At 37.7% G+C, this 14,963-nt stretch overlaps 1 protein-coding gene across 1 annotated transcript in view; it reads left to right on the top strand.

The window, feature by feature from the left end:
* The window catches only part of LOC145688930 (uncharacterized), a 366,369-nt gene that overhangs the window by 312,028 nt on the left and 39,378 nt on the right, over nt 1–14,963 (top strand). The window lies entirely within an intron of this gene.

Genomic DNA, 14,963 nt, shown 5'->3' with positions numbered 1-14,963 from the left:
AGAGTAGTCGGGCAGATTTCAAGTAGATGTGGGATTTAACTTTCCTTTCCTTGTTGTGCAATTGCTAACGCAATTTAAACATTTGAAACATGGTGGTGGTTCTTGATGGATGTTACATCGTTAAAAGTAATATTTCTATTACTTTAAGCTAAAGAAAGAAAACTAAAGGCTTTAGCATATACCTTTGCACCATTCAAAAACAAACCGCGTAACTCTATTTGTATCACTCCGCGCACGAGTATTCAGTGATTGGTGCAGGAGAAAATGCATCGTCTGTTTCCCGCAATATTTCTACTAATGCACGTGCATGTAATCTTTTAGTGATAAAACGGTGAACACATTTTTGTTTTACTGAATCACACAACAACACCATCACATTAGGCAAAATAACCGATACTAGGTGACCGAGTACAAATTTTTAATGTTGTTATATTATAATACAGATGATTGATTTTTTAGCTTTACGTCCCTTTTCAGCAGCGAGGCTATATGAGACATGGACCTACTAATTAACATGGAATCCGAACCACATATATAATACAGATGAAATTACATGTACACACTACGTTAATATTATCAACTTAAAGATTAAGCGATAGGCTGTGTGTAACAGCAAGTATATTTACTCATATGGAAAATCTAATTTTTTTTATCTATTACTCAAAACATTAAATAAATGCACGAATGTTTTTTTTTTTCCTTTCCTTCCTGAAGTTTTGTTGCTTGATATGCTTTCTCATATCCTTTAACATTTGAACTTACAAATAGCAACTAAAGTCATACAATAAATAAATAAATAAATAACACACACACACACACACACACACACATATATATATATATATATATATATATATATATATATATATATATATATATATTCTACGTATTCTCTAAAAAAATATGCTAATTGGCAACTTACGGTTTTAATTCTCCTCGAGTGAACACACACCAGTAATGTCGGAATCATCACTGTCATTTGCTGAATCGTCGTTTAGCGATATAATCAATCTTTCACTCATTTTGTCTGTCAAACAATCGACCTCCCACAATCTCTTTTCTTTCTTTTCAATTACGTGATGAACCGCGTCTGCCCAGTCCGATTCAGTAACACGAGACCCAGCTGTTTTAAAAAGACCTTTGAGCTCGTCCAGCTTAAATGATCTATTATTCATAGCCATGTAACGGTTTATTTGACTCCAGATTATTTCTATTGGATTCAGGTTGCAATGATATGGGGGTAACCGCTGCACTATATGACCAAATATTTCTGCCGTTTTGTCAATAACATGTTTGTTATATATATGTTGTATAGATTTCACCTGTTGCAGTAACTCTATGCGCAGCATATTAGATATAACTTCCGTACTTTTATCTTCTAACTACTTGAATATTTCAGGCTTTCTCCATGTGGTGTTGAGAATTTTTTCACTTCGAATACGATGGTACGGTGCATTATCAAGACAAATTACACTGTGCGGTTCTAATTTTGGTAGCGCAGATTCAAACCACTTATGAAATGTGTCGCCATACATTTCTTTGTGGTAATCGGATGTTGACCTTAACACCAACACAAGCTTCTACAAACCCAGTGCCACTACCAATATGCACGACAATCAACCTCTTTCCCTTCTCGGAAGGCTGTTTTAATCCAGTTGACAGTACTTTCAAGGAAGCCTGCTTCTTGGATGTGATGGTTTTGTCTTGCCAAACCTTTGATACGGTATGTCCTGCGTTTACCTACGTCTCTTCTAAATAATATATTTTTCTATTTTCCTGTAGAAATGATTTTATTGGCCTTACATATTTTCTTGGCCATGTTACAATATTGTCTCTATCCATCAAGGTCGTCTCACGATTTCGTTTAGCAAAGACAAAACCAATGTCCTTCATAAGTCGGTAAAGTGTAGCAGCACTGAAATTTGGTAGATCCATGTCACTGTTAATATCCTGAAGGATTTTGTTCAAAGTTGGTATCTCATTTTTGAAAAAATAATTATGCACTTTTTCCTAATAGCATCTAAGTCAAAAGAATCATATTTGACCATTCGGGCAACAACATTATGAGTTCTAACAGCTGAACGAACATTACCACTGGCACTCTTTTCTTTCATAATATTGAAGACACTTCTTTTAGATACACCAGTAACATTGGAAACCAAATTTACTATTTCTTTCACAGGTTTGTCTGGATACCACTTACAAAATCTACTAAATACATTTAGCACTATTTGTTTTTCCCCTTAAAGGTTTATCTTTTTTTTTTTTTTTTTTTTTTTTTTTTTTTTTACAAAAACTTGGAGACACTGGTAACTTGCCTCCCTGTATGGCCATCTTCAAACATAGCGCGGGCTCTGCGTATTTGTCAGTGGTTGTAACTGTTTTGATGTTAAATTTAATATTTTTGTGTAATATGTCAATCGACATATAGAGATGTGCATTTAATTGAATCTAGAATATTCTTAGTGTGTTTTAAAAATACAATAATTGCTACCTAGGTAGAACAAGTGGAATCTGGGAGTATTTTCTTATGGAAGAATAATGGTCATTCGGCTCATTGTAATTGTTGCTCACTTCTGATTATATTTAATCTTTTTCGAAGAATCGCAGTCAGACTGTTTAATCAGTTTCAGAGAACTGGGCTGCAATGTTCATTATGTTACCCGAAAGAAAAACTGAGCCCTTGTACTACATTTCTATTTATTATACTATACTAAATGCATGGAGGGCCTTTCATTGGATATAGAAATTGTAGGCCTATTATTTTAAATACAAGTAAGATAAAATTTATTTCAACGATTCAAGTTGCTTAACGTCTGATGTTATTTCTGTATGTTATAATTCGCATATCGATTAAAACAAACGATCCTGTTTAAATTAACATTTAAGAGTAGCAAGAAAGAATGTCTTGTCTCAGGAATAACAAAATATCTGAAAAAATCTTCAAGTGATACTAAAATTGTAATCTATTCAATAAATAAACTGTTTCGGTTTTTTTAAAGTGAACAATTGTTTGATCCACATGTTCTCTCGCCTCTATTGGAGAGTCACATAGTGATCCAAAACACAGTCTTGAAATGGACAGGAGAAAAAGAGCATATGTTTTTAGTAGTTCTACTAATCAAGTTAATAAACATAGTAAGACAACAGAGACTAGAGAACATAGTAAGATCCAATAGCTTTGATTCCAATTTTTCATGTTATCCCTTGACGCTATGGGCAGGCTAAATAAAATTTAGTAGTGGTAGTCTGAATATTTTGAACCATTAATGCGAATTCCCTGATATAAATAGGACGAAATTTATGGTCAACCACGATTAGCCATGATTTACACGGACAGGGAAAATTTAAGTGTTCAGCCCGGCTTCCAAGCATGGACATCCGCAGGACTTTTTCAAGGGGGCAAATTGCCGATTCCAGGGGGATACAAAAGCCCGATACGCAAACTCAGTCGCAAATACACAATATTTTGATACACGAGGGTATAATACATCATGTAAAACAACAGTTATTTACGTGCGTATCCTTATTAATTACAATAAATAATCTATAATAGTATAGTATTTTATATGAACATATTAAGTGTTATAACATTTAAGGAAGCAAATTAGTATGTCTTGACATGCACTTTCAAAAATCTTTCAAAACCCTGGGAGGCAACATCTCCCTTTCCCCCTTCTCCACTGGGCGGCCATGCTTCCTAGTGTTCTGTGTCTATGTTTATATGCTACTTCAAAGATTCAGGAGAGGAAAAATGCATCTTGGTAATCTATCAGAAGTCCATGCCATTTCATTTTCAATCTCCCGCTTTTCAGTTTGTTTCTTAATTTGTTAGCTCGACGTTTTCTATAAACTTTTTAGTCTATTAGTTGGAAACAATTACACACTGCGGTCTGCATTGTTTACAAGGGCTGCAAAGCTTTGTGTAAAAGCGAATAGGTAGTTGCTTGTAATATACAGCTTGCAGCGATAAAGTATGTACTAATCTCTTTAGCTTATAGCGACAAAATATTATTATTATTATTTTATTTTTTTACTGACAGAGTTGGCTCAATAACCGACACTGATCAATCGAGTGACTAGGGAAACTAGTTTATTATTAGGTATTAAATTTCTGTGCCTCGGCATCTATGGCCATGTTAACCCGTCGAGTATGAAGGATGACATCCTTCCGCGATCGTACTATCCTAGGAAAGGAAAGGAACAAAGAATTGAGAAAGGGAGGAAGCGAACTGGGACCTGTACGGTAGGTACTATCCCGGCATTTGCTTCGTGTGAATGAACAAAACCTAAGAAAACCTGACTCAGGATAGCTGGCCTGAGAAAAAGTTTTTTACTTTTCCGGTCGAGTGCCCCCCCCCCGGAATCGAAAGAGATACTACGGAAACAAGGGATGAGAAAAAGGGCTGAGTGTAGTGTTGACCACATTACATCCTCTGTACTAGTGTCGAGAACATGGAAGTATGAGTCTTGCAACTTACTTTCAGATCTTTATTGAGCCACGTTAATCCGTCCCGAATGATCGTGTATACCTTTATTTAGGCAGAAGTTTCATTAATGTTAATAGAAAAAGAATAAAAAGAAATGAAATATCTGGTTCAACTTCCTACTAGTGCTCTCAACGGGTCGGGTCGGGTCGGGTTGAAGACCGAACCGACCCGACCCGTGACCCGAATTGACTGACCCGACCCGATGACCCGACCCGACCCGACTGACCCGAACCGTGATCCGACCTGATTGACCCGACCCGATCTGACCCGACTGACCCGACCCGATAACCCGACCCGAGTGACCCGACCCGATAACCCGACCCGAGTTGACCCGATTGACCCGACCCGACCTGACCCGACTGACCCGACCCGATAACCCGACCCGAGTGACCCGACCCGATAACCCGACCCGAGCTGACCCGACTGACCCGACCCAACAACCCGACCCGAGTTGACCTGACCCGACCCGACCCGCAACCCGACCCGAGCTGTCCCGATCCGTTTGAGAGCACTATGGTCACAACACTGGGTGAACACCAAAATGCACTCCCATTGGGAATTGAACCCGGACCACGTGTACCGAAGTCTTACACGTTAACCACTAGCTAGATCAAGCGGGGATTTATATATGCATCTTAATGATTATTTGGCACTTTTGAGGTTTGGTTATTTCTTTTTATAACTGATACCAATGTCCGACGTGGGAGAAATTTATTTTTATTTTATTTATTTATTTATTTATTTTTATTTTATTTTTTTTCTTTAGTTCTATGTGACGAAATTTTTCTTCAAGGTCAGTGTTCTCACCTGCTGGGACGGCAGGGCGTCTTCTCGGAAGGCAGTAGCAAGAGTCTCTTGGCGGAGACAAAAGGAAATCTTTTAACTACAATGATAAGGGTTGAGGAAACAGGAGAACACCTGTGATTTTTTCCAACCCTTCAACTTTCATTCCAAAATAGGTTCTTATGATTCCGAGACCCGTACCACTTTGATTTTTCTTTCTCGGTAATTAAAACGTATTTTACAGTATATATAGTTGCACGTAAGAAGATACATAATATGAATTTAAAAATACAGGTTGATATTTAATTATAAAGTACTAATTTTATTTCATCACTTTCAGCCCAACAAATGAAATTCAAACAATTCGCTCTCTAGGTCTTGGTCATCAATACTGCGTCTTATTCTTTGTCTTGCAGTCAAGTCTTGGTCCTGCATTTCGTAGCCTTGGTGATCTTTCATGCTATACAAGAGCCAAGAATGCTCACCTCATCGGTACAAATGAAGACCAAGTGTGATTTTGATTATGGTATTTCATACTATACGGAAAGCTAGAAAATACGCTCATCGCTACTTGGTGATCACCAAAACAAGGCCAAGAGCAAGATTACTATGCAATTCGTCTTGCATATCCAATCTTTATCTTGTTCTTGTATCGATGTCCTTGGGCTTGGTGAAATAAAATGAAATATTCACTTTAAGCAGGGGTGTAGCCAGCAGGTTCGTGTAGGAAGGGCCCGTCGTTTTTGAGGGGGGCGGCTACAATGTACAAAGCAAAAAATGTGTTGCTGCTAGTGTTTTTCAGGCCTAAAAGAAAGGAAAATTTTGGTTTCCTTCTGGAAAACTAAAAACACTATTTTATCTTATTTATTATTACTATTATTATTATTATTATTATTATTATTATTATTATTATTATTATTATTATTATTATCCATAAATTATATTCAAGATAGTTTTTATTATGCTTAATCAAGAACTACTGCCCAGGACCAAACGCTATACTTTTGTGCATAACTATAAAAATAACCAGAAAGTTCTGTCCCTTTTCGTGGAGGTCTGTGTTCAATTGGACCTCACACCGTGAGTTGAATGCGAGTGGAGATAAGGCGAACGTCAGTTGTTGGTGTGGGTATATCCAACATACTACCTGGTTGTGGCAATTCAGATACACAGTGAACTTGCGTAAAGACAGAGGGAACATGGGGCATCCACAGAGCGTCATAAGAGCATGTATGCTGAACGAGTTCAAATGGAGGTCAAACGCCGCTATAGCGGGACAGAAAATATGCCAGGCCTTTGTTGAGGGTGTCGTGACGACGCGGACAGTGCAGCAATGGTTTAACAAGTTTAAGGATGATGACCAAACACCCGAAAACACCACATGCCAGAAGACCAACACATGTACGTACAAAGAGGAACTGGGACTACAATTCAGTGTGTGGAGAAACCATTCGGCAGCACATCCATCAAGTTGGGAAGCACTACAAGTTGGGTCTCACATGTTTTGACTCCGGGCCAGAACGCAACGCGGCAGTCGCTTGGGTTTATTTACTGTTTCGGAGTCATTTCTGGACAGGGCGTTGACATGTGATAAAAAGTGGGTCCTATACGAAGCTCCAAGGTGCCGTCATCATTGGTTAGTATCCCATGAACCGATTTCAAAACAGCCGAAACCAGCACTGTACCAGAAGAAGGTCCTTCTGTGTGTTTGATGCATCGTGCATCGGGAACTGCTACCAGCTGGTCAGAGTATCAATGCAACTGTGTAGTGTCAGCAGTTGAGCTGTGCTCAACAAAAACTCAAAACTCTGGAGCCATCACTTCTGAATTGCAAATGGGTCCTCGTTTACGGGACAACGCTAAGTCCCACGTGGCTAGGATGACTCAGGACACCATTCTCCGCCTTGGATGGGAAACAATATTGCAACCACTATATTCCCCGGGTATTGCACCGTCCGATTATTACCTGTTCCATTCTTTGGACACTCACCTTAGAGGCCGCCAATTCAAATCCCTAGTAAAAGTCCGAAATGCACCTGATACCTTCTTCGTTTCACGGCCCACCAACTTCTACCGCGATGAATTCCATGGCCTTCAGGAACGTTTTCAGAAGGTCGTCGATGTTGATGGGGACTATTTTTGATCTTCCAGGTTAGGTGACGTTCGATGTTCGAAGGTGGTGGGTGAAAAAGCAACAAAACCTTTCTTGGTTACCTTTTTATTTAAATTTAAGACCTTGTATACAGAACCTATGTACACAAGATTGATTTTCTTTAAATTTCACTTAATTTCTTTATAGTTTCCTGACAAAAATATTTATTTATTATTCGTGACTAAAAAAAACAATTATTTTATTACACTGAGTAGAAATAAAAGAGAGCGAATGAAATCCAAACTGAATAAAAACATTGTTTCTCATCAAATTTTCCATTCTATGTCTTTTAAAATACTTGTTAAAGCATATAAAAATATAATGTACTTACAAATCAGTTTAGTACCTTGAATACAGTTTAGTTTAGTTTAGTAGCTGTATTTATAATATCTTGTTAAAATGTTTGTCTTTAAACTGTCAAATATAAATCGCAGTAAATTGTGAAATCTGCTGTCACAAAAATGTATCCTATTTTTCGATCGGTATGGAAAAACAATATTTCTCCATACTATTTTACCGTATATTATTAATTGTCAATAACTTTGTTACTTTTAAATGAAGGAAGCGAGATAATTTTACTATGATGTTTTTAAAGCTGGTCATTTGGGGGGGCAGGAAACCATTTGGGGGGCCTGGACCCGATGGCCCCCCTTAGCTACACCCCTGAGTTTAAGGTCCCTCGATTCTGCTTAGAGGCTAAGGGATATGGTGACCATGAGAAATGAATAAAATGGTGGAATGAAGAAAGTGGGAGGAAACAGGAGAACCCCGAGAAAACCCACTACACGGCGTTTCTCTACCACAAAGCCTACTTAACACAAGCTGGGATCGAACCATGGACACCATGCACCAGAGATGAATTCTCTACCACTGAGCTACCGCGGCCCTGCTTGGGCTTGGTCGTCCATATCCAATCTTTCTTTTGGTCTTGCTTAAACAACTTCTAGTTTTGTTCTAAATCCAGACTCCATATTGGCGTAGATATTAATATTACAGTCGATTGGTAAAATCAATCTTCCACATTTAAAAATTAAAGTACACACAAGTACAAAAATAAGCATTTACCATAAAAACACTAGGTGCAAGTGTTCAAAATACATTTATGGCTTCTATAAAATCAATTGAAAATTGCTATTTTTAATTACGCAGGTAGTGTAAAACAGCAGTTTTCGACTCCAGCCGAGTTTAAGCTCAACCTAAACTTAGTTGACCAAAGCGAACTGACCCGACTGACCCGACCCGACAACCCGACCCGAGTGACCCGACCCGATAACCCGACCCGAGTTGACCCGACCCGACAACCCGACCCGAGCTGACCCGATTGACCCGACCTGACAACCCGACCGGAATAACCCGACCCGAATAACCCGACCCGACAACCCGACCCGAGCTGACCCGATTGACCCGACCCGACAACCCGACCTGAGTGACCCGACCCGATAACCCGACCCGAGCTGACCCGACTGACCCGACCCGACAACCCGACCCGAGTGACCCGACCCGATAACCCGACCCGAGCTGACCCGACTGACCCGACCCGACAACCCGACCCGAGCTGACCTGACCCGACCCGTTTGAGAGCACTACTTCCTACATTTATTCACCGAGGCTAAGGGAGATGGTGATGATGAGAGTGTATGAAATGGTAAAAAAATAATAAAAAAAATAACTAGAAACGGTAGAACCCGAGAAAACCCATGCACAGAGTATTTGTCCAATACAAAGTGCATTTGATGCGAGCTGGATTCGAACAAGGGACTCCAACTACCAACGGTAAGCGCTTTACTACAGACCCATAGTGAAAAAAGTATTAATGAAATTTGAAGATTAATGACTCTTTAGACTAAGAAAGTTAATGTGCTTTCAGTTTGAGAGTGATTAAAGGAGGTATATAGCGAAGTCAAAGTGACATTATATGACGTTGGCAATATTTATTAGTGTAAAAAGAGTAAGATACTGAAAGGGTGTAAGATAAAAATTTAGTGACGTTCAAATTAATAGAAACATGATTGATATGAGCTTGAAAGTTTAATAACAGCTTAGCATTTTTTAAAATTTGAAATCTGTTTGAAAATATGTCAATAATAAGTTGACCAACTGACGGTGAAAATTTGAAAGAAGATCAATCACAACCTAATTTACAATTACGTTCATAATAAAATGCCTGGGATACAAAACAGCACACACAAGTCATTTTTCATATGCAAATCATTTCATTTCAAATATTAATTTTGAAGTTCGTTGATGAGTGAGTTGGTAACCGAATTGGCTCGTTACGCAATGACAAAATCTCGTTAGATAATGATTCAATATCCAGCTCCATGAGACATTACAGTTTCACCGTCTTTTATAAAACTTCGTTGTTTACTTTCCAGCGATTTTTAATTTTGCAATTACTAGGTCGCAGGCTTACTATTCTCAAACGGGAATCGTGATCACAAATGTTAATGATGATCACACTACCTCGGATTCACACTCTTTCGATCTCGGGCTCGTTCAAACAAACTCTTGCTATCTTCAAAGGCATTTTTTCACTAGCTCCAAAGAGATTTTTCACTCGCTATCTTCAAAGAGATTTTTCGTTGTCAGAGAGAGTCTCCTTATCATCAAAGAAAGCTTCAGTAGTTTGAAAAAGACTTTCGCTATCTTCAAAGAGTCTTTCGTTATTCTCAAAGAGACTATCACTTTCTTTAAAGTGACTTTTGCTATCTCAAAAGAGATTTTGGCTATCTTCAAAGAGTCTTTCGCTATTCTCAGAGACACTATCACTTTCTTTAAAGTGACTTTCGCTATCTCAAAAGAGATTTTGGCTATATTCAAAGAGAGAGTCCCAATTTTCTAACAGGCTTTCGCTTTCTTCAAAAGGGGCTCTCGGTAGCTTGATATTGCATTCATTACCTTCACTGGCTAACTTTCAAGAAGTGTTCGGATTTGTTATTCTCAGAGGGGTTTACAAATGTCAATGACGCTAACGCTAGTTCAGGCTCATACTATTTCGAGCTCGGACCTACTACTGCTATTCTTGCAATGCGAGATATATTGAAACTTGGATAACTTATCTGAACAAATTATCACACGTTTACAAATCTAATTTCTCTTATGGACAATAGTACAAAACTTTAAGTAGAGGAACATCTAAATAAAATTTTTGAACAAAAGTGTATGAACAACGAACTCTTCTAACAAATCCCTTAAAACATCAAATTATCATTCTGTGCTATGTACTCACCATAATATACTAAAAATCTCAATGTATGTTAACAAGAATTGTTAGTCTTGTCGCTAGCAATGATCAACAAGTTATTTGTAAAAGAGAGCAGTTGTGGTCTGTAAATTTCTTTCTAAGAATTATTTGACATACTTTTGGATTACCTTTTCTGTCTATTCTTACGTTGTATCGTTAATTCTTCATAGTGTCGCAATATTCACTTCAACGCTTGGCACTTAAACTGAGCCTCTGAATCACTCTATACTTTATAGTACTATTTCAGGATTAAATAGTATTCAAGGCATATATCATACCCATTGTTAGCGTTTGTATGCTATTCTTTGTGTGTATCAAAGCAATATCCCTGTTTCACCTTTCCTAATGTTACTATTATTACATTAACAGCTCACAAGCGATTGGAATACACATTTCCGAAATATTTTGAACTTTGAAAGAGATGGGTGTTGTGCTGTGTCATATTGTGTCACATATGCATTTATGCAAATTCGTGTTATCTTGCTGAAACAGCATTACCATGTGTCACGTGGAAAAGAAATAAATATGATTTGAGTTATGCTTTAATATATACACCGGCTGTCAAATCTTTTTCACATTAACTAGATTTATATGACCACTAAATTTCACGGGATGAGTAACAAGATTTGTAGTGGTATCGAAAACGGCAGCAACGTGTATTATCTTAACACCATCTATTCTCGCAAAACAAAACTTCGGAATGCGTAAGATGAATTTAGTGTAGGTTAAAAACAAGTGATCTTTAACTTTAGCAATATTTATTAAGCATATGAAGTGCTTGAGTAGATATTGATTCTACTTAAAGATGACGTAACTAAGAGATAGAGATGAAATATCTACATAAGAAACAGGGTATTCTGACATGTAGAAGGAACAGAAATATGCGGTTTCTTCGCGTACGCCTAGATATTTTAATTTTAGTATGGTGGAGGATGTTTGCTCCCGTCTAAAAGCGGGATGTGTAAGTAGTATTTGGTATGGAGTTATACACTTTTGATTCAATAATAAATAAATAAATAAATAAAATAGAATATAGAAAGCCAGAGTTAAAATCACCATTTCTATGAAAATGTTAACAGATTGGCTTAATCAAAGAACTCAACCAAGGTAATCACACTGGTTATCGACTGAAAAAAAGTCGGTTCCATTCAAGAGTTATCGTGTGCAGTAATATATGACGTAAGTGGGGACATACTAATATTACATTCGGATAAGCCCCAATAACATGATAATAATAAAAGTTAAGTAGTGAAAACAAACGTTGGTAGGAGGGAACCTGTCTATGTTTAGTAACTTCAGTGCGAAAGGAGAATATGGAACACATTCCGGAAAAACAATAGCGTCATTTCAGATTTTTCCCAAGGCAAGATTATCCATCAACATAAGATTCTGATGCTTTTATTAGTATATTGTGGCCCCGCGTAGCGTAGTGGCAAACGCTCTAGTCATTGTTGAGAATAGTCCTGGGTTCAATTCTCGGTAAGGACACTCAGCCCAAAGGTGTAGAAACCTTTTCAGCCAATTCATCCTGAGTGAGGTTTCCTCGGGTTTTCCATATTCACACAACGAAAATGCAGGGATAGTACCTAACATACGGGTTCCACGCCACCTCTTTTCGTCCCCAATCCTTTCTTTCTTCCGTTTTCTCGGATAGTGTGATCCCCAAGGGACATCATCCCTCATACGGGAAAAGCTAACATGACCGTAGATGTGGAAAGCTCAAAAATCTCTTTCCTAATTCTGACTCTTATTAGTCTATTAATATAAAATTTATTTATTTATTTATTTAAAAAAAAGTTACTTTTCTGAAAACGAGCCAGGCTATTGCTTCATCTGCCCTCCCCAAATGACGCCCATGCTGATAAATATGAACGTGAAATCAAATCAAGGACTAAATTATCAATATTAGAGTACACTTAGGAACAAAAAAAAGAACTATATTTTATGAGTACTCGAGTGAAGAGTTAAGAAAAATACTTAATAAGTACAAATGAAATGCCTCAATATGTCCAATATTTAAGTCTGACGTCTCATAATGCATGTAGGTTAAAGTAAACGGAATGATTAGTGCAGGTGAATGACTAATTTCCAAATGATAAATACAAAAGAATGCGGCAGGACACAAGAAAATGCCGAGCAAATTTAGGAACACTAAATTGTCGACCACAAACTTACATATTCTGAAATCAAAATAATGACCTCTAACATCAGAGGTGAATGCTTTACCACTGAGCCACTATTCCACGCTCAAGGGCTCAATAACGGAAGCCCGGAGCCCTATCATTCTGACTAAGGTTACACGAAGTTTATATTACATAGTTCAAACAGGCGAATACCAGGAAGATATTTCCGTATAAGGTCTTAATCACTGTTTCTTTTGGTATTTTAATTGATAGTTCCTGATTCGAAGCAAAATTAGAGTCGAATGATATACATAGAAATGTGACTAATACATACATCTCCAAAGTGTGGATGAGGATAAAGTAAGCTAGGTTGAAAGGAAAACGAAGAATGATAAACTAGAACTATTATAGAAGAAATACGTCTTATTCGATGATAATACTCGTAACAACTGAGAGTAAACCGACTGGAACATTTTCTGCAACTAAACTGAATTCTGAGGGGCGAAATAGAAGGCAACTGTTAACAAAAGTAAGCGAAGGAATGATACTATACTTTGGTTTATTTGAAAATTAAGGAGGCATCGGATTTTGCAACATTGAAGTCTGGCTTCTTGCACACACCATCAACAATATATACAATCTGTATCTGCCTTGTGTACTTCTTATTACAATGCCATCTATCAAAACAGTAACACAAAACAATTTTAGTTTTTGTAATCGCGAAAGAAGTATAATATTAACCTTGTTTATTTATTTATACAAGGTGTTTCAAAACAACACCGACAAAGTTTGGGAAGTGATTCTTGACGTCAGGGCCGTAAATTGTGGGGGAGAAGGGGCAACTGCCCCCAGGAAAGCTCCCCGCCGTTCGAGGGGTCCCATTTTAAGACAAATTTTTCTTACTCCATATATGATACGAACACGAAATTATAAATGAAGCCTCAAAGAGGTTTACTATTTTACATAAACAAAATAGCACACAAAAGTTAAATAGAACAAAAACGAGTCCTTGGCCCATTTCAGTAAACAAAAGAAAAAAAAGTCGACCATTAGGGGTCCTGGAAATAATATTTATTCGTATGTCTTTGCGATTTCTCAATATTGTCCCTTTAATTAATTTGTCATATATGGAACCGGCCCAGGGGTGTAACTACTTTCCCGCAGAACTTGCCGTGCAGGAGGACCCATAAAGGGTAAGAGAAAGATGGGATGAAGGGGGCCAAGAATTAGAAAAACAACTTTTACTAGGGGGCCCAAATACACGTATTCATGTTTGCTCCCCTAGAAATCTAAATTACGGCGCTGCCTGACATCAACGTAAGAGAAAAAGTATAGACCGACCTGGGTCCACAAATGCTTCCTTTCGAAGTTATAACTTACCGAAAATATGAAAAAATGAATTCTAAAGGTCAATAGCTCCAAAACTACGGGATCTACCGTAGTTGGGTCAAGACTTCAGCTAGGAACTAACATGTGCCCTATCCAAAAAGCCATGTTTCAGAATCCCAAGGTAGTTACGCAACAACTATTATAGAGGGAGTTTGGTTACGGGCATATTATTTGATGTACTCACCGAATTCATTACGAATGAAGTGTTCTAAAAATGTCCATTCGATTTTCTTTTGCGCTTTATTAATTTATTTTGTGGTCACTTTGTGACTTCATTTTGCGTATTTAATTTTCGTTCTTGGTTTTGAAACGAACGATTTTAAAACGATTACTCTTAAAGGAACAGTCTAAACACTAAGACACCCAAAGGCTTTCAGTGAGAGCGAACTCATTTATTTACGTTTAAGGAGTTATACCCATTTCGTTAGTTGATTGTGCTGACTTGTGATTGAATTATGTTTCTTAATATTTGAAACAAAAGTAGAGGACAATATTCTATTGTAAGTAGAATCTACTAAGAAAATGAGTTAAAGTTCTTAAATATCTTCATCTGAAATTTGAGTATTTCGGATTGGTTTTCTTCTAGCGAAACACACCCATCTATATGTAGCTGTCACAACAGGCCGGTAGCCAGCCCAAAAATTAGGCGATCCAACCATATTATAGTTCATCATCATATTATAGTTCATTTGCAAGCCTACCCTGAAAATTTTACTGGGGTCCAGCAAAAATTTAGGGGGACAGGCCCATCTAGACCCCTCTGGATACGTGCCTGTATCACA

Source organism: Thermobia domestica, chromosome 7, assembly GCF_964235325.1.
Source record: "Thermobia domestica chromosome 7, izTheDome1.hap1.1, whole genome shotgun sequence".
NCBI classification, from domain to species: domain Eukaryota; kingdom Metazoa; phylum Arthropoda; class Insecta; order Zygentoma; family Lepismatidae; genus Thermobia; species Thermobia domestica.
The sequence above is the reverse complement of the archived record's forward strand: the minus strand, read 5'-3'. Positions and strand labels throughout refer to the sequence as shown.